The 20274-nt window shown below is 43.3% G+C and overlaps 1 long non-coding RNA gene across 2 annotated transcripts in view; it reads left to right on the forward strand.

The window, feature by feature from the left end:
* Positions 1-5860: 5860 nt before the first annotated feature.
* The window catches only part of LOC309529784, a 760251-nt gene continuing 745837 nt past the window's right edge, over positions 5861-20274 (forward strand). For both annotated transcript variants that reach the window (XR_014218453.1, XR_014218454.1), the window contains exon 1: positions 5861-6338. This is a non-coding gene — a long non-coding RNA (uncharacterized lncRNA). The remainder of the gene's footprint in view (positions 6339-20274) is intronic.

Raw genomic sequence — 20274 nt, forward strand, 5'->3', positions numbered from 1 at the left:
TTGCGAGCCATCAAAACAAAACAGAACAAAACCACCCACATTTTGTTCTTCAGACTGGCAATGTGAGACCACACTGAAGGGCCCAGAGACATGGAGCTATGGAGAAGCAACAACGCTGATTTAAAAAATGGGACTGTATCACACTGTGGGACTGCACCAATGGCTGAAGCCCTTGGGCTAGCTAGACAATGCCATGTACCTGTTTTACATTGATATAATTCCATTAAGTTCTGTGGAGTTACTTTTGATTTACACAGGGATATGCGAAGCTGAAAATTATGGCCATGCCCTTCAGGGGTGATGTATGGGCAATACTTAACAGTGTTCAGGGCTGTTATAAAGAAGTCCAAAGAGGAAAGCCATTCAGACAGGCAACATCCATGCGACGGAATTATTCAAGAGTTGCACCGTGGCTTTTACAATACAGTAAATCAGTTTTAGTCAGCAAGCTGAAGGAAAACAAACTTGGGCCTTTTATTATTTGATGGAGCAATTGATACAGAAGTCTGTGTAGGGAACGGGGACTAAGTTGCTACTTGAGCGCCCTTGAAGCCTGGACACAGTGGCACCCATATTATTTACTGTCTGGATTCAATAATTACCACAAGCAGCCATTGCTTTAGGACACAGGTAGCAAATGTGATACCCTCCAGATGCTGTTGGACTACAACTCCCATCAGCCCCAACCAGTGATCAGGGATGATGGGAGCTGTAGTCCAACAACATCTGAAGGACATTATGTTGGCTACTCCATTTTAGGAAGAATAGTACAAACTATGGGTTGCATTAGACTAAGCTATACAACCGCTGATTTCAGTGGGTCTATTCTGAGTATGACTTAGTTGAATACAACCCGTGAGTTTAGGTTTTAAAGCATTATCACCTCCACCACATTTCCCCTAACTGCTATAAACAGCCCTAGAGGCTGAAAATCTCATCTGCTGAAATAGGACTTTGTTGGATCCCATAAACCATGTTTTCCCCCCAGAGGGTAGGACTCGAACCAATGGATCCAAGTTACAAGAAAGGAGATTCTGACTAAACATCAGGAAGAACTTTCTGACAGTAAGAGCTGTTTGACAGTGGAATGGACTCCCTCGGGATGTTGTGGACTCTCCTTCACTGGAAGTTTTAAATCAGAGGTTGGATGGCCATCTGTCAGGGATGCTTTAAGTTGAGATTCCTGCATTGCAGGGGGTTTGGAGCAGATAACCTTCAGGGTCCCTTCAAACTTTACAGTTGTAAGATTTTATGAACCTATTATCAAACAACCCCCCTTAATGAGGCACCTCTGGTTATGATCTCATGTTGTATCCATTAACCATTTAAGGTTGATTCACACAACAGCTATTTGCACACAGCGTTTTTGCTGCTTTTGCAAACTCAGGTGTGCATCTGCCTCCCAGGGTTTCTAGGAGTAGGTTATAGCAATGCTCCAGCATTTCTGTTATCTGGCTTCTACCTTTCATGTACTTATTTTGAGATATCAAAACCATGTCAAAGTGATTCCTCTTTCCCTCCTTCATTTTCAGCTGATTTGAGAGAAACCTTCTTGATAAATCCATACTGGTGCAAGTGGACTATAATGATAAAAGAGTGATGATATCAGGGACTTATATAACTCCCCAAAAGGAGATCCCCATTGCCTACATGCCCTGCCTATGGACTTCTCAGAGGTATCTTGACAGTGGCTACTGGACTAAATGGACCTTTGGTCTAATCCAGCAGGGCTTTTCTCATGTTTATATAGCAAGAAGTGCCTCCGCATTGGCTGTTGTAGTTCTGTTGTACTGTCATCATAGGAACTAAGGAACTCAGCCTATAGATCTATCTAGGTTATTATTACCTATAGATTCTGGCAGAGACTCTCCAGGGTTTTCCTCCCAGCCCTGCCTGGAGATGCTCAGGATTGAATCTGGGACCAATGTTCGACCACTGAGCTACAATTTTTCATCACTTATTGGGCTCTGTAACAACTGTATTGAATTGGAGATTGAAGATGAGGATTGGTGAATTCCTAAGAATTTGTTTAATGTCTGAAAATTCACTGATTTCTGCAGTTTCTTAACAAGACCTAGCAATTCATTCTGCCAACAGAGGCCAGAGGCCTGTGAAGCAATCTATACGCAGCGGCTGATAATTGAGAGAATTCATAGCGGTGGATAACAATTGGTTTATTAGAGCTGACTGATTGACAGTCCTGTTGACAGCAACCTGAGCCAAAGGTTAACCAGACAGTACGACCTTTCTGAAGTGGGAGGGGATGTTCTTTCTGACCCTATAATATATACTAGTGGTTAATATATCATTAACCTCCAACATGATGATGATGGAATGAAGGCAAAATGAGTTTTATCTTCATATTTTATACTTTTAATGGCAATTAAAAATTGCACAACTGTTTTAGAACTTCTTGATATAATTATAGTTAGCAACCTAACTTAAACCTCCCTAGCAAATAATTGTTTAGGCCTTTGCTCTTCTTAATCTGGGCTGTGCAGCTGTATATTATCAGAATTTTCTTGCTAATACAGCTTTCTGATTTATCAACAAAAGAGCAGGTAAGGCTGTCGGTAAATAAAAATGAAGGGTGTTTCCATAATGGATTCCACCCCCGCCCATTGCTAAGAACAAAATAAATAATAGGTATTACAAAAGAATCATATCAGATTATTTTGTGGTTGGGTTGCAGGTTGTTTTTTTTTTAAGCCTAACTTTCTAAATAGTTTGGAGCCCATTCTTAGTTTCTGGAAATATTTCCCACATTTCAGTTAGTAGTCTTGCAGTGTAATAATTCCCCATAGAACTGTGCCAGCGGAGTGGGGAAATGTGAGCTATAATATGGTAGCACCAATTTGCGTATCAGTTTTGAGGGTTCAGCTGGATGGCCGTCTGTCATGGATGCTTTAGTGGAGATCCCAGCCTTGTAGGGGGTTGGACAAGATGACCCTCAGAATTGCTTCCAGCTCTCTGATTCTGTGTGAGACTAAAAACAGGTCCTCAACCACCCTCTAGGTCAGGGGTCAGCAACCTTTTTCATGGGCCGGTCCACCGTCCCTCAGACCATGTGGTGGGCCAGACTATATTTTGAAAAAAAATAAATGAACAAATTCCTGTGCCCCACAAATAACCCAGAGATGCAATTTAAATAAAAGGACACATTCTACTCATGTAAAAACACGCTGATTCCTGGACCATCTGCACGCCGGATTGAGAAGGTGATTGGGCCGCATCCAGCCCACAGGCCTTAGGTTGCCTACCCCTGCTCTAGGTATTTAGGATGGGATCAGTTACCCTTTTTTATTCCTTTATTGCAGCCCTCCCAGGTGCCATGCTCTTCAGATGTTTTGGGCTCCCAACTCCCACCTACCCCAACCAGCTTGGCCAATGGTTGATAGGAGGTGAAGTCTAGAAGCATCTGGAGATTGTCAGGTTGGGAAAAGCAGTCCCCCCCCTCTTTCTAAGTACACTTTGCCCCAGGTTGTTCCAAGACATTTGCAGCCTGAGGTGGAACAGAAATAAACACCCCGCCCTCCCCAGATCAAATTGCATAGCACCTAGAGAGCCAGCCAAGTTGTTTTGCCACCCGAGTCTGACAATCTCACCAGCTCTTCTCCTCTTCCTCCTCCTTCTCCTCCTCCTCCTCCTCCCTGGTAGTAAAAATATGAAGATAATGCACCCCACAAGAAATTATTTGCTGCTGTTTTGTTAATTTCTAACACTAATTCCAGATGCAGTTTGCCCCTACACTTGGATCATTTTTCTCCTCTGTGTTACTAAGGGCCCCCCCAGTCCTCCACAGCACATTTTGTGAGCATGCCAGGGGGAAGTGTCAGCAGGTGGGGGGAGGAGAAGGGAAGCCCTAAGTCCTACTGCATGATAATTATAATGATAATAATTTATTATTTATACCCCGCCCAACTGGCTGGGTTTCCCCAGCCACTCTGGGCGGCTTCCAACCGAATATTAAAAACAATACAGCGTCAGACATTAAAAACTTCCCTAAACAGGGCTGTCTTTTAAAAGTAAAATAGTTGTTTGTTGCCTTGACATCTGCTGGGAGGGCGTTCCACAGGGCAGGCGCCACCACTAAGAAGGCCCTCTGCCTGGTTCCCTGTAACCTCACTTCTCGCAGCGAGGGAACCGCCAGAAGGCCCTTGGAGCTGGACCTCAGTGTCTGGGCTGGATGATGGGGATGGAGACGCTCCTTCCATGAGTGGATTTCCATTGCACAAGTGGGCAATGGGGAAGGAGAGCAAGGAGAAGTCTTGTTGGATCTCACCCAGGAGCAGCCAGCATTGAGGGTTGCGTTGGATATTGTTCCTGCTAACCAGGCACTGGAAAAGTCAATCTGGTCATCCTGCTGGTGTGCCAGCACAGCTCTGACCTCGCTGTCATCCTGCCGCACCCCCTTAAGAACACAGGAATATGTCTTAATCCGAGTCAGACCAGCTACTGGCAGATGCTCTCCAGGGTTTCAGAAACACAATGTTTCTCCATTGTACCTGGAGTGGATAAGCCATTGGCCTGATCTATCAGGTGCTTCTTATGTTCTTCTATCCTTAGGTATTTGACTTTATGGTTGTGGGTTGTTTTTTTTTAATGTTCGCCACCTTGAAAGAATTACCGGCTGAAAGACAGGATGTAAGTATCTTAACAATTAAATGAAATATAAGTGCAAAGCAGCTGGAGCCATCCGCCTGTGATCTGCCTGTGCTTTTTCATGAATGAGGTTTTTGGAGTTTGGTGGCAGAAAGGGCTAATCGTTTTAAAGCAAAAGCTCCAGGCACAATTTCAGATCCGAATCCCCAGCGAAGACCAATTGCAGTGTGTGCTTCCTGAATGCTAGCAAGAGCACATTCCTTTTCATACACTGATCTTGTAAACAATGTTCAGATGAAAATATGCATTATATGGTATATTACTGAAAGCGTGCCATGGCTGATTTGTATGAATGGCTGTGTTGTATTTGTCCCCCCACAGAACTGTGAAATCTTTAATTATCTAAGTTCTAATTAAGCTTTTATAGCTTCTGAAAACACAAGCTCATTTTTGTGTGTGCTTGCTTCATGCTAAGGTTTCCCAATGCAGTTATCTCATAGGCAACAACATATTAGGCACATAAAGCAAGAATTCGTCGGTGGCTTTCCTTAATTTTTGTGGATCGTGCAGGGTTCTCTCTCTCCCCCAATTTCCTGGGACCTCAACAAACTCTGGTTGTCCTCCTTATGGTTCCTATCCTAAATTCATCTCTGCTGTGTGACTTCATGTAAATGACTGGAGCCAAAGAAAGGATGAATAAAGACTGGCTTATACTAAATTACCTGCCAAGGAAGAAGGTGTGGAGTGAAAGGGAATTATCTACAGTATTGTTTTTTTTCCTGGTGGGATTTTGGCTGGTGATGCTTGCAGAGGTCTACAGACAGATTTCTTGGACAGTGATACTATGGAACAGACTGGATGCTTTGCCAGTCAGAACCCAACCAAGAGTTAGCCACATTCTCTGAATGTTTTGAAAGAGCTGCACAATAAGGCCTTTGGCAGCTTGATGTTCAGATTGTTGCCTTTTGTAAAGGAAAATAAAACAGGCTCCTAAGAGCTCCCCTTCCTTTTGTATTGTAGCGATACAATTTTTGTATTTTCTGTTTTCTGATTAATTTGCTGCCATATTAGAAAGGGCAGTACCGCTGATACATTTCATTATCTGACCCTGGGGGTCCCTTCCATTCCCACAGTTCTTTGATACTATGATTTCATTTTGCTGACTGCACTTCTTGCTTTCCTGCTTTGCTTCTTGAATATTTTGTCAATGGTAGTTTTATCAATTCCTAATTATATGCTGCACTTTAGGTGTGTGCATTTCTATTATGGCACTGTAGTTTTCTCCTGTTCCACAGCATCTTCATCACTCCTCCGAACAGAGAGAGGCAGGTCCGGGAATGAGTAACCCGGCTTCGCGCTAGAATGATGACCCTAGGCAGATCCAAGGTGCTGGGTTGAATGCAAGAGATCTAGTAGATCAACAGTATCACCTGTCATCTAAAGCAGGGGTGGGTACCTGTGTCCTTCCAGATGCTGTTGAATAGCAGTTCCTGACATCTGCAACCATTGACCATGCTGGATGGGGCAGATGGGAGATGGAGTCCAAAAGCATCTGGCAGGAAACAGCTCCACTACTACTGTTCTAGAATTTAAACTACCTGCGATGAAAGAAGAATGGAGGATGAAATTGATGGACTATGCAGAATTAGATAAACTAACAGGAAGGATTCGAAACCTGCGGGATCAGAGATTCTCAGAAGACTGGAGTAAATTTATGGACTATTTGAAAAGTAATTGTGGTGGACAGATTTACGCTAGTAGGTTTGCAAGAAGTTTTGTAAGGTGAATTATTTGAAATATTGCAAAAAAGACAATGAGGATAATTATTAGTTCAAGATAATTAAAGGTAATATGAAATTAAGAAATTAAGAAATGTGTAAAAAGTGATAAGAACGGGAAATCATCAGAGGTGTTGACGGAAGTCCAAAAAATATTGTATAAGATGTGAAGTTCTGTTGTATGAATGTTAATTAATATGTTAAAAACTAATAAAAATGTGTATGTATGTGTATATGTGTGTGTGTGTGTGTGTGTGTGTATTATAATTTAAACTACCTGTTTCTGTCACAGAGGTGTTGCAAACAATGTTGCTGGCCTTTTGGATCAGGTAGAGAAGCTTTGCCAGAGCTCCACTGCTACATCGGAGCAGAGCTTTTTGCAAGAGCTCATTTTCTTTGCATGGCAATCAGTGTTAACGTGATTAACTCACATCAGACAAGCTTTGCAGTCTAAATAGAATGTCTACGATAAATTGTTTTTATTGATTAATTAAACTTCTGTTCTGCCCTTCAAATGAGGATCACAGGTTGGTTTACCGTATAAAGGCATATCATCATAACCAGTGAAACAATAACGCCACCCCCCGACATGTTGGAGGGGAACATTTTTGCCTGGCACCTAAAAGTATGTAACGAAGGCACCAGGTGTGCCTCCCTGGAGAGAGCATTCCACAAATGGGGATCCACCACAGAAAAGGCCTGTTCTCATGTTCATAGAATCACAGAATCGTAGAACTGTAGAGTTGGATGGTACGCCAAGGGTCATCCAGTCAAAGAGTCATCTATCATGGGGGGGGGGCACATGAAGAAGGGCCTCAGATGATGATCACAGAGCCTGGAACAGAACAGAATGCCGAGCCCTCTTTCCTTGAGGACATGAAAAGTGGGACCATGCTAGATGGCTGTGTCCCTTTGTCCTCCATGCCAGTCCCCTCCTTCTTGCATGTGGAGAACGAGACACGGGAGAACGTAAACACAAAGAGGACACTCCCTGCTTCAGAAGCGCCTCTTCTAACAAATACACAGCCATGTCAAGGACGTAACAGAATGATGAGCACCAGTGCTTACGGCCTTCTTTGTCTCCCTCTCACAACGGGAGTCATAGGAGGGATGAACATAGGGAGCTGCCTTATTTCAAGTCAGACTATTGGTTCATCGGCCTCGGTCCAGTATACCTGAAGGAGCGTCTCCACCCCCATCGTTCTGCCCAGACACTGAGGTCCAGCACCGAGGGCCTTCTGGCAGTTTCCTCACTGCGAGAAGCCAAGTTACAGGGAACCAGGTAGAGGGGCTTCTTGGTAGTGGCACCCGCCCTGTGGAACGCCCTCCCACCAGATGTCAAAGAGAACAACAACCACCAGAGTTTTAGAAGACATCTGAAGGCAGCCCTGTTTAGGGAAGCTTTTAATGTTTAACAGACCACTGTATTTTAATACTTTGTTGGAAGCCGCCCAGGGCGGCTGGGGAGACCCAGCCAGATGGGCGGGGTACGTATAAATAAATAAATAAATATATTATTATTATTATTATTATTATATTGTCCATACTGACTTGCAGCAGCTCACAAGGATTTCAGATAGAGGGCACTCTCAGTGCTATCTGAAGACGCCAAGGATTTAACCTGGGACCTGGGATGTTGTACCGCTGAGCCCCGCTGAATGTGGGGCTTCACCATTCAACCCACTTTTAGGAAGCTATATATAATTATTCTTGATTTTCGCATATTTTAATGTGCCGAAATATCAGAACACTTTTATTGGTTTTTACTTTTAGTAAGGGACTGTTAGATTGGATTGGGATGGAACCTAATTCAGCCTTCCAGTTGGTCCTAAACTGGCAGGCACAGAGCCTGTGATTTCCCTACAGAGTTTAAGATAAAGGAGGAGGAGGTGGTGGAGGAAGGCAATCGGATGAGTGTTGGAGCAGAGTTGGACAAGGCTATAGTTTGTCGCACGGATGCATGGAGGAACCGTATTGCTGGCAGGGCTCAATTTGTTGCGGTCTACAGCTGTCTGCCTCCTCCTGCCAAAGCCTGTGCTTTTACAATGGCATGTTCCTGTTTGTTTCTTTCTTTCCCCTCTTGCTGTGGAAAGCCCACACAAACAGGGAAAACTGGCAATATGGGGCGTAGGGGTTGTGAAGAGTCTCGGTGATTATTCACAAAGCATTCAGCCGAGCGAAATGTGTAAACAACACGCCAAAATAGATTCCCCGCTTTCCCTGTCATTTCCTTCAGATGGGTAATCTTGAACGTTTTAAATTTCTGCAAAAGTGGCCCTAAACAGCATTTTGCAGGTTTCATGGAAAGGTAAAGGAATCAAATTCCAGGTCTGCTTTTATGAGGGTATTTGACCAATAGCTGTTGACTTTAAAAATCTAGCAGGTTATGGGCCATGTTACCTTATCCACAAGGGAGGTTTTTTTCAATGGGGACTTCTCACATGTAGCTGATACCAGCGTTCAAAACTCCCCTTGTTCTAGGCGTGTTTTGCAACAAAGAATTTCATTAATGCGAGCAGTTTCTGAGCTCTGGGCACAGCACTGAGCCTAAGATTTCATATTAAAACTGCCACTGCTGGAAGAAAAGGAGGACCTTTTTCTGCCTCCCCACTTCCAGCCAGTGTGGTGTAGTGGTTAAGAGCGGTGGACTCATAATCTGGTGAACCGGGTTTGATTCCCCGCTCCTCCACATGCAGCTGCTGGGTGACCTTGGGCTAGTCACACTTCTTTGAAGTCTCTCAGCCTCACTCACCTCACAGAGTGTTCGTTGTGGGGGAGGAAGGAAAAGGAGAATGTTAGCTGCTTTGAGACTCCTTCGGGTAGTGATAAAGCGGGATATCAAATCCAAACTCCTCCTCCTCCTCCTCCTCCTCCTCCTCCTCCTCCTCCTCTTCTCTCTGAAGACTGGAGAATATGAGGGGGGTGGGAAGGGAAGTCTTCAGATAAGGACTAGACCATGTGAAAAATGAACATAAGATTTTAGCTGCAGTTCATTCATTTTCAGCTTTGTATTCTTGTTATAAAAAAGTGCACCTAGACACTCCACTGTGGTGCCCATAACCTAGGTTTAAGGTGCTATTTGGCTCCTAGCATTCATATCTCAGTTTCTAACACTGGCTGATACAGCCTGCCATTGGGGTCCCAACTGGAAAATGTCCACATCAGCAGTGCTGGGAGACTGAATATTATGAAGGTGATAACATACAAACTTCCCCCCAAAAAACCAAAAATAGAAACAAACCTGTAGCACATAATACAAAGCAGTGTATTAGAGAAACCCACACTTACCCATAATTTTTTTCTTAAGATACTTTAAATGCAAAAACTAGGCATGGATGAATCTGCCAATTTTGGTTTCTCACACTTTCTAATTTTTCCAGTCTGAAGTACAGTTCTCCACATTTCTGAATCAGTGTCTGGTTTTTTTTTAAAAAAAATTGTCTTGAAAATTCTCCAGCATTTCAATGCAATGTTCACCTATTGGACACTTTTTTTTTGCATGCAATTTTCCCTGATATATGGATTTTATACCCCTCCCCACCTATTGCAGAGTCTCTGCGATCTGTTTTAATTGCTTTAGTCTCTTTGACATTTCTGCACTCAAGTCTTGAAACACCTGTGTTTGCTTGTCCTTGTTTTTCACTTCTCTAAGGTTCCCAAAGCTTTGAAGATTTTGTCTTCAGTTTTGTAGCATTCAAGCAGACCCATTATACCTCTCAGGAATTCCACTGACAGTTTAGGGAGACCCTGGACCCTGCGCGCCTGTTCAAAAACATAGGCCGTAATAGGAGTTCCTAACTGTAGAATATTCAGCCATTCTGCCAAGAATTCAGGCATAGCTGTCTTTCCCTCCCATTCCATAATCCCACACCAGAAAATATTTCTATCCTCCTGATCTACTCCAGGTGCTATTTTTAGTGCCTCTAATTTAAGTTGGTTCCAGTTCCAGATTCATTAGCTGTTTTGTAACAGGCACCTCATAATTGCTGAGATTGTAGTTTCAATGGGCTCTAGAGCTGCACTCCAGTCCTTTGACAACACCTTGTGAAACTTATCAATGTAATGTCAGTCTCCTGATGTGTCGCTACATCGGATGGGTGGGGTATACATAAAAATGAATAAATAAATGAAAAACTTGCTGATTTCCCACTTTTCATCGCCTTGCCGCCATTGCGTGCCATGTTGATGCCACTGTTAGAACCTGAGAGCTCTGATTAACTCAGCCAATTATTAGGCTCACCTCGAAGTTTTGGAATGTTGCAGTATTTCACAACATTCATGAGGACATATTCTTTAGATTCATACTATGATTTCTTCAAAAAATTAATTCCCTGTCCCTGTCATCTAGCTAGTTTTGATTCCAATATAGGGAGAACTGAAGAATTATGCCTCCATTTTGCCTGCTGGCAAACCACTCCCCTGCTTCTTGTCTTTTCGATCAATAATGGGTTGTGGTTTTAGGACTTCGCATACCAAGTGGACCATAAGAAGCCACCAGCAGTTACTGCTTTTAATAAAATACTCGAGGTTCACTTTTCTAAGATACGTTGATTGTAGTTAAAGATTAATGTCAACTTTATCAGCACACTGAAGTGAAAATCTCAGTTATATAATTCCTTTTCAACTTTTTCAATTCATTATGAAATGAATAGCAGCAGAAGCATCATTCTAATGCCAGTTACCAAGGAAGCAAGACTATCACAATTAACACATTGTCTGTTGCACGCTAGATTCTGTCTTTATCTGTTGGTCAAATATAATTGGCCAGTAGATATTAAGTTTATGTATCTTCTAAACATGAGCAACAATCAGTTTTGGATTATTTTTTTCCAATGGTGCAAGATGTCTCTCAGTGTGGACAAAAATGTTAAAGAAGCAGTTCTATAATCCAGAACAGAGACGTTAATGAACATTTACCTGCAAGTAAGCCTCACTAAATGCAGAAGGGGTTAACCTTTGAGTAAAAAGCTGTAGGATTGCACTATTACCGTAATATCAATGAAATCTAAAAGCTAATCCATATTACATATCAATAGTCCACATACAACAATAATAAGCTGGATAGAAATTTACCCATGATAATAAATACATTAAAATATGCAAAGAACTAAACCTCTTTCTACTTTGGTACAGTAAACAATGCATATCTTAATTTTCATGTGCATATCCTATTTCTTTACATAATTTTGTCCCATCTATAGCTTGTCCGCAATTTCATAGCTAGTGTCTGCACTTCAAGCTTTTGCATATTTACGCATAGACATATACCCAGCTCCTCACATTTCAGCACGACAAGAATTCCTTACAGCTGTAGTAGATCTCTACTAGAGAGAAGGAAACAGCTTTCATTTGTAATGAGCAATGACTAATTTTTGTTTATGGGAAATGGGAGGCAGGAAGTAAGTATCAGAAGAGCCTAACATACTTCCACTTTGGAAGGACAAACATTTTTCATACAAGACAAGGGGAAGTTATATTAGCTGTTTCAGCCAAACGAAGATAGACTCAGGTTTTTAAAAAGTGATTCAGAATGAACTTAATTTTAACAATGAGTTCCGAGGGCAGTCATAGATTTATTATTTGGCTCACACTTAAACAGCTTCCGGTACCAGGCCGGTAAAGAAGCAAAGTACAACAAATGTCAAATAAATCTAAGTGGTTGGTTATTTATCTCAGTTCCTTACCTCAGAATTAGGGATACACCAATTTTACTTTTTCTGAACTCCCCCCGCCAACCTTAAGGTTACAAACTTTGGGTTGGGCATAGAAAATGAAGGCCTGTGCAGCTCAGGAGGTCAGTTGGAACTTCAAGCCCTGTCATTTCTCAAACAACCCCCATCCCACCCCACCACCCCTGTTTTCCTGACTCCTTCATGAGGGTAGGATTGCTGTTTTTGGTGGCAGTGAACTCTGCCACTGGTCCTAAATTAAGTGGACTTTGAGACAGATTGCCATCTGCTGGGAGGACTGCCTGTTCTGAATCTTCCAGTCTTCCCCACCATCACTATTCTTGAACATTTCCCCATTCTGCTTACTTCAGCAGATTTACTTAGTGATATCACCAAGATGGAGGGTGCATTTGTCTTTCACCAGAGGGATGTGGACATTGTTTCCAGATGGTCAGATCCTATCAGCTTGGTGGCATCTCTAGGATCTCCATGTGGCATAGTGGTTAAGAGCGGTAGACCTGTAATCTGGTGAACCAGGTTCACGTCTCTGCTCCTCCACATGCAGCTGCTGGGTGACCTTGGGCCAGTCACACTTCTTTGAAGTCTCTCACCCTCACTCAGCTCACAGATTGTTTGTTGTGGGGGAGGAAGGGAAAGGAGAATGTTAGCCGCTTTGAGACTCCATAGGGTAGTGATAAAGCAGGATATCAAATCCAAACTCCTCCTCCTCCTCCTCCGCTTCTTCTTCTTCTTCTTTTTCGGCGGATGGTTGTGTGGGTGGGCCCCGGACCGCCTCTGCAAACCAGCCTATTGCAGGTTGGATCATCCTCCTGCTGCCAAATTGGTCAAGGGCGGCAGGAATTAGAGGCCGTTCCCCTGGGGCGGGACCAACTGACCAATAGTGGCACTTGGCCCAGCACCGAGGGCAAAGATAAATTCCTGGCCTGCTGGGCCTTCAGCCACTCTCTTGCCACACTGGGGGAGCCTTAAATTTCAGAATCCATATCAGCAAAAAGGAAAGAACTCACTCTGAATCTCACTTACAGATGGTACCTAACACCACGGAAACTAGCGCTAATACGCCCAGGAACCTCACCAAAATGCTGGAGACGATGCACCTCCACAGGCACATACCTCCACATGTGGCAGGAATGTCCCAAAATCCTAATCTTCTGGACAGCAATCGTATAAGAAATATGCAAAATAACTAAACAAGTATTAGAAGTCATCCCAGAACTGGCCCTACTAAACATCTTCCAAGATAATAATGCCCACTCATACCATAAAGAGCTCATAACCCACCTACTCTCAGCAGCCAGAAACATCATAGCCAGACTCTGGAGAGACCTGTCAGGAGTAAGCATGGACCAATGGTGTCAAACAGTATGGGAAACAGCCTTATTAGAAAAACTAGCCAATAAACTGAAACTGACACGGGGACAAATAGAGGACGACGCCTTCACCCCGGTTTGGTTCCACTTTATCACTTACATAGCCTAACAAGACAACAAGAATCCGCCAAGAGCATAAGAATAAATCTGGCTAACCTGATTCAGAAATACACACTCATACCCCACTCACACACACACAAAAACAACTCTTACTACAGCCAACCAAAGATAACCAAACACACCATAAGTCACCCCCAACCTCTCTCACCACCAAGGAAATACAACAAGTGAATAGTAAGAGAAACCATACAAGTAATGCTGGCACAACCCCTCACAAACACTAAGTAGAATAATAGAAGCATAACCACCCCACCCCACCCCACTTGCCACTCCCCCTCCCCTCCCCTCCCTTTCTCCTCCTCCTCCTCTTCCTCTTCCTCCTCTTCTTCTTCTTCCTAATTGTTTAAACCAATTTATGAACCAAGAACCTGTACACTGACCACTAATAATGAAACATATTTTGTAGATATTTTCCCACATTTATTATGCTATTTTTGTGATATACAAATGACATGAGAAAACTTGGTATAATTGTTTGTATAACATTATTCTTGTTTATAAAACCAAATTAATAATAATAATAATAATAATAATAATAATAATAATAATAGTAATAAGGCTTAGGAGAAGGTAAGGCACCAGCAAGTTGTTCAGCTCAGTCGGTGCCCTTTGGCAGATGCATAAATGCACCACCCTCTCAGTCAAAAAAAGTCCATGTTTGTCTACTTTGGCAGGTGCCCTGCACGGTCTCGCATACCTTTAAGGGAATGGTTGAGCTCGCCAAAAACAACACGCGAAACATGGATGGAAACTTCAGGTGCTCGGATGCTTTATGGTCCATGGTGCTAGGAAGGAAGACCGAATCTGTAACTGTGATTGCGGCAGTTTATTTGTGCCCACGAGGATGGTTTTAAAAGTTAGGGTGAATGCTGAGAAAGCTTTGTTTTCATTATTCTACCTGCCTTGAATGGAGCACAGCATGACAAATTAATTCCTTTTTCTTTTTTAAAAAAGAAATTTTCGTGTGTGTGTGTGTGTGTGTGTGTCACTTACTGAGGCTGGCTAGATGTTCCAGTGCACTGTTTCCTGTTAATCTACTTTGATTCCTATCTTATGATTTAACGGAGTCATGTGCAAGTGAAACAAGTGTGTGTTTGATCTGCTAGGTTATACCTTAAGAGCGCACACACACACACACACACACACACACACACGGAAAGACTGATGAAGGTATCAGCTGGGTACTGCCTACAGTTATGTCAAACAAAGTAAGGCTGGAAGTGCCAACTTTCTTTTTGTGCTATGACACTGAGCACTGCCAAAAGATATTTAAAAAGCTTGCGTGAACTAGGTGATGGCAGCTATAACGGAGCTATTGCCAGGCTGCTGAAAAATGCTTCATTGGTGCTAAGTTTGTGTGTGTAGATAAATATATATAATTCCCCTATTTGTCTGGCCTTTTTAAAGCAACCAAGCCCACCCAAATAGGCTGTGATCGGATTGTGCTCCTACACCATTTGCTACCCCTACAGAGGCAGCAGCTTAGCAGAGGCAGCGGAGGGAGACAGTCTCAGGCAGCAGCTGATGATATAGAAGTCATATTTCTTTTGGATAGGACCCTAATCTGTTTCTCAACCCCCCCATCCCTCCCTCTTATGGGTCATGGTCAATCCAAGAAAACCTTAGACTAGCGGACGGCAAAACGGCAAACGTGCTTGTACACACACGACCAAAAAAAACCAAAAACCCACCCCAAAACAAAACCCACAGCTTTTCTGTGTTCTTTCCATGTTGGCTCCAAATGGACGTCTGCAGTATAGCCAGCTCCTACTAGCCCCTGCCAACCCTACATCTGCTCTCTAAAACCTCCAGCAAATAAGAATTACTGTGGGCTTGTTTAACCAACGCTTACAATATACACACTTTTCATTTTCATTCCCCCCCCCCTCCTGCCGCCTCTATATCTGCACGCCGGTGGCAAAGGTTTGGGAGATAATGGAGAATGATACCTATCAACTCCCCCCCTTTTTTGGTGTTGTGATGCAGGAAGAGGGGGGGGCAAGCGCAAGCTAGCCTTGTCTGCTGGCAAGTGAATCAGAGATATAAAATTTATTTCATTGTCCCAGGCTTTTGGGAAAGGGTCTGCACTGGGCTTGGTGGTTGGCTGTAGCTTTCCTCTTTTTTTTTTTTTTTTGGTAGTCTTCTGTTGAGTTCCCTCTTATTCAGCTGTCTGTTAAATAATTCATACACCTCATGAATGTCGTATTTCTAAGAGGCACTTTTTCCAGTTCGCTATCTTTTTGTTTTCTCGTCTAATCCAACCTTGTGCATTCTTCTTTTTCTTCTTTCTCTTCTTCTTCTTTTTTTTTTACAAAATAAACATAACAGGATAAGGGCATATTGCTTGCCTTGCATTCAGTATTAAATTATTTTCTTCCCCCATATATACGCTAGAATCAAAGAACGTTAATGGAAGATCTGGACTGTTGATCTTCCATTCGGCCTCTTCCCCAGCCAGGCAATCTTGAACAAAATAAAAATAAATCCTAATACTCTTACATTATTTGAGAACAACTAGCTTCAAGACGGCCCCCGTTCCCCAAGAAAAAAGCGTGTCTCAATGCTTATCTAAGACCCCCACCCCCACCTCACTGAGACGCTTAAAGAAGGGCTTTGGGTCTCTCTGGGGTCATTTGTGAAATGCGTGACTGGGAGATACAACACAGAGGAGAAATCAAATGTCCGTTCTTGGCATTGTGTCAGTTTTGCATTCGTACCACAGACCAATTATTTAAGGAAAAGCTGATTTAAGCTGCATGTGTAAAAAAAAAAAAGGGGGGGCGGGAAATAACCCTCTTTGAAAAACAGCAGACTCCAGTTGGGTGGCATTACTCCAAGCTGAGCTGATGTACACTGACCATACATGTCGGGCACATTTACTGAACAGCACTTCCTCCAAACTATGAAGTGAAGGACCCTGTGTGAGAGGCAGGGAAGGAAAGATTTCCCAGGGTGAGAGGCTGGGGGAAGAAAGGGATGCTCCCAGGTGAGAGCCGGGAGGGCTCACCTTTTTCTGTTTGGGACAAAAATTGAGATACACATGTGAGAGAAGACTTTGCATTCTTCTCTCTTTTTCTTAGTCTTTCTGTCTTCTTTTTGCATTTTTTAAAAAACAATTTTGTGCTTAGATTAGTCTCTTTTTTGTATTATGAAAAGTCATAATGAAATTTATTTGAAAACGAACAAACTATTGTTTTTTCAGGGTGCTGGGAATAGTAGCTCTGTGAGGGGGTTAACTACAGTCCCTAGGATTAAAGGTGCTTTAAACGTATGATGTGTATGCAGCCTTCTGCCAAGTTCCTGACCTCCCATTGATTAATGGATTTGTTAGTCTTGTATATTGCTTTATACTAAAAAAAATCTCAAAGTGATTTATATGTAACAAAAGATTATAAAACAATGAACAATCCCAGTGCAGTTACTCTTCTAAAACACACAGATTGGGTAACTGTAACATCAAAATAATTAAAGCAATTATCATTGACTGATAGGGCTGAGATTCCTTCCCCAAACACTTTGTTAGGAAACTGGTTCCTTTGGACTCTGTTTGACTTTCCTTTGAGTAGCCACATTTAGTGTATCCCAATTTTGGTTTGGGCTGCATTTAGACTCCTGCTCGAGGGAAAGTTGGAAGTGTGTGTATTTATTACTATGGCTCCTACTAGGACAACCAGCTATGAAGTCAAATGCTCCTCACACACTACAGAATATAAGGTGCTCAATCTACCACTGGGGGTGGGGGTGGGGGGTGGGAGCCAGGCACCTCTGTTTCACCTCAGGCCAAAGCCTTCACCAGGACTGCTCTGTGTCCTCTTCACGTACTTCTGCCTGGCTGGAATGTGTTCTTGAGCTGTGAAAATGCATCCTGCTTTTCTGGATGGAGAGGCAAGGATGTAGAAAATCTCTGTGGCCACAATATACTCTACTACACAAAGGTAAGAGTCCCATCCATTGCTCCGCTCACTATTGCCCGTGACTCTGCCCCCCATTTGTATGTGGCCCCCTGAAAGTTGCCGAACAGCAAATGTGGCCCCCAGGATGAAAAAGATTCCCTAGCTCTGGCCTAGTACTTACTTTTCAGCCTCATCCTGAAGAAGGAGAGAAAAAACCAACTCTTGGAACATACAAATTTGTGAACTTGTGCTGGTGAACAGGCACACACATACAGAGATTTCACACACCCACACCCACCCACACCCACCCACACTTCCCCCACTGCTCAGTCCCTCTCTTTAGATGATCCATACAGTAATTCACTCTGCCTTGGTCCCATCTCTCCCCACAGCGCCCCCCTTCCTGTTCCCCTGAATTCTACCTGGGGTCCATAATGATAACAGGAGCTGTTGCAGCCTTCATTTGGAAACAGCTGTGGTAAGACCGCTGGGAAGTCTAGTTTATTTGGGATGCACAAGCCCTGGGAAACTAGATATCTCTAGTAAGATAGGAGCTAGGACGACCAAGTTTCAAGGGAAATGGAAGGGGCAGTAATGGAGAAGCTCAAAGAAGGGGGCCCTCCCCTTCTAGGCCTCAGTTTCCCCAACATCCTCGCCAGAAGCCAAATGAGATGTCAGAATGGCAAGCCAATTTGAGCCTGATCTGAACCGAGCACCAATTAGCTCATTTTGGGCAAGCCAGCAGGCTCTGGGGAAGCTGTGGTCATCTGGGTCTTCCCAGATGTTCTAAGACAGACAGACAGCAGCTGAAGAATCCATATCTGAAACTGGTAGTCACTCTTTTGAAGCCTCTGCTGCAATTGCCAACAGCATTGTGCGAAATGAACATTTGTGTACATTGTGACCTGAATTTTCTTGGAAGGCAATCTTCTTTGGAAGGGGAGGGTGGTGAGGTGTTTACATTGGTCCATTATGTTCATCTTCTTAGCGTCACATTACTTTGTCCTAAACAACAATCAGGCGAACAAGAAGAGTCTGAAGGCTGCTGGCATTTGCCAACACAATGCAACCATGCATCACTATCACATCAGGAGAGAAATACATTTTAGTTTGCGTTTCAGTGCTGATGTACTTGTTTCACACTTCCGAAAACAATGCATGATCTGTAACACAGGTATCCTTCCAACTTTGCATCTTTTTGAATTTTGCAATGCAGTTTTCCTTTCCAACTCTCCCCCCTCAACATGTATACATTAGGAGAAAGCGGGCAAAGATACATTGTGTTAAAAAGACGTTGCTTGCAAACTGTGCCACTGTGAGAACAGGATGCTAAAACTAGATGGGCTATTGGCCTCATCCAGCAGGCACGTCTTTTGTTCTTTATAGCATATGCAACAAAAATTGCATACAAAAATGTGTCTCTTGGAAGAGATGAACCCTGAAATGCTGGCCGGTTTTCCCCACGAGGACTTAAAATTGTAAACCGATGCAGAATTGTGGTGAACGGAATTTAAGATTGGTGGGGTTGGGGGGGGGGACAGGGAGAAACGGGGAGAAACTGAAAGTCTCAGCCGTCCCTAATCTCAACGTGAATTCTTGGTTTTCCTTCTCTGAGCAGCTTGCGGATGCCATGCCTCCCCTTTGGCAAGGCAAATGGGTGCGTTGTGTGTGTCATGGAAATGCTGACAGACCTCCACTGTTACGGCACGAACGGCACCAGTGAAATAACAGTGGAACAGATGCTGCCACCATTGCCCCTGGTGGGGGAAACACGATGAAACAGAAGGGCATTAGAGTTGGTAGATGGCAAATTAATCCTATTGTACTAGCAGCTGCAACTAGCAAGACGTTAGCATTCGTGCTTCGGCTCTTCCAGCGCACCAGCTCTGGTAGAGATGGTTGGAAGAGATAAGACAATGAAAGGTCATCAGTTTCAATGGAATAATAATGATGGGGAGGAGGGGGGTGGGGTGGGGAGAGCCACATTCATGGACATGTTCTGTGAATGAGACCCTTTCTTTTTCAATAGATCAAGCCAAGCTGGGCTTCTTAACATGGGCTCAGAATTCTCAGGTATATGCCATTGCCTTATTGGTATGTGTGTGTGTATATATATATATATAACAAGGTTTTTTAAAAAGAAAAGAATTGCCGTCCTTCCTTGTTCTGGCAGCCCAGTGTTTAAACAGATCACAGCACCAGCTCTGATCCGATTGGCAAAAGAGAGAGAAAGAGAAGCCGTCACTCTCCTTGTTCATTTAGGGGAGAAAGAAGGAGCTTGTTCTCATGTTTCCCTAGAATATGGTGATTTTGGCAGTAGATCAGCCCAACAGAAATCTGGTCTTCTGGTTCCAAGCAGTACCTGATTTTCTTTTTCTCATTTTGGCGTGCCAGTGTGAAAACTTGTTGAAGGCGAATGTGCAAACAATGGCTGGTATATGCCAAAAGTTGGCATCCAACGGTTCTTAATGTCTGAATGAGAGCCGCCTCTTTCACCCCCCCTTCCTGAACGAGATATTCTGCCAAGAGAAGAAGGAGCTGCTTTAAGCATTTACAAATGGTAATGCACCAACAGCTGGTCTCAATCCAACTCAGCTATTGTTGGGATTTCCACCCTCCCACCCCCTTAAAAAAAAAAGACAGGCCAGAGTTTGAAATCTACTGCCAAAGTCCTGGGCAGAATTGGGTAACATTTTATTAGAGTAGGAAGGCTGGGAGAGAGAAAGTGGGAAAGCTGATCTTCTGTTTGCTTGTCACTTCAATGCCCAGCGCAAAGTGGTGCTCTTTTCATTTGTGGTGGAAGATGTTGGGCAAGATGTGA

This window comes from Podarcis vaucheri (assembly GCF_965113315.1).
Source record: "Podarcis vaucheri genome assembly, chromosome: 3".
Taxonomy (NCBI): Eukaryota; Metazoa; Chordata; class Lepidosauria; order Squamata; family Lacertidae; genus Podarcis; species Podarcis vaucheri.